This window comes from Anneissia japonica, unplaced genomic scaffold, assembly GCF_011630105.1.
Source record: "Anneissia japonica isolate Jap-2015-1 unplaced genomic scaffold, ASM1163010v1 scaffold245565_len993_cov155, whole genome shotgun sequence".
NCBI lineage: Eukaryota > Metazoa > Echinodermata > Crinoidea > Comatulida > Comatulidae > Anneissia > Anneissia japonica.
This window is the reverse complement of record NW_022704660.1, coordinates 269-993: the sequence shown is the minus strand read 5'-3', so window position 1 is coordinate 993 and position 725 is coordinate 269. Positions and strand designations below refer to the sequence as shown.

The 725-nt window shown below is 32.4% G+C and overlaps 1 non-coding gene across 1 annotated transcript; it reads left to right on the top strand.

Moving 5' to 3' along the window:
* Nucleotides 1-360: 360 nt before the first annotated feature.
* Trnap-agg lies at nt 361-434 on the top strand. The gene has a single exon. It is a non-coding gene; the product is annotated as a tRNA-Pro (tRNA).
* Nucleotides 435-725: the final 291 nt, after the last annotated feature.

Below are 725 nucleotides of genomic sequence, written 5' to 3'. Positions count from 1 at the left end.
TGGGCCCTACTTTTTAGGAAGCTCATTTGTTTAACTAGTGCTTCTGTAGCTACACGAGCTTTTATACGCGGAACAGTAATAGAGAAAGAAAAAATGTAAAAATGGTCATACATTTTGTATTATCATCAACTGCATTTGTAATGTTTAATATTTATTAACTATGATATTATGTAGTTCAAAAAGCTTATACCAAATGCAGACATGCAGTCAGATGATAAATATTTTTTTAAAGTACTTTAAATTATATTATATAATAATATATTAGTATATAAATATATATACAATGACTAGTACTGTATAATACGCATGCACGTGAGTGCGAAGCATTAGATGTTTTAATCAGATTTGAATTTTTAAAAAGCCTCAATGTCCTAGTTGGTTAAGGTGTCTGCATAGGCAGCAGAAGGTCCCGGGTTCGAATCCTGGTTGGGGAACCAATATATATACAAATATTTATATCACTACCTCAAGACGGTTATGATTAATCTCGTCATCAGTGGTACAAAGTGTTTACAGTTTTATAGGCCCTACATATTTAAATTCATTTAGGCATATGGGCCAAGGAATGCCAATAGCGAAAACAATTGTCTCTATTTTAAGGATTTGGCAGATTCTGCGCAGTTTTTGAATTTGAAATTGAATTAGATATGTATGCATATGCGTAGGCCTATGTACGTATTAGGAGGCAATGTGAAGTCCATGGAGAGAAATATATGAATAACTGT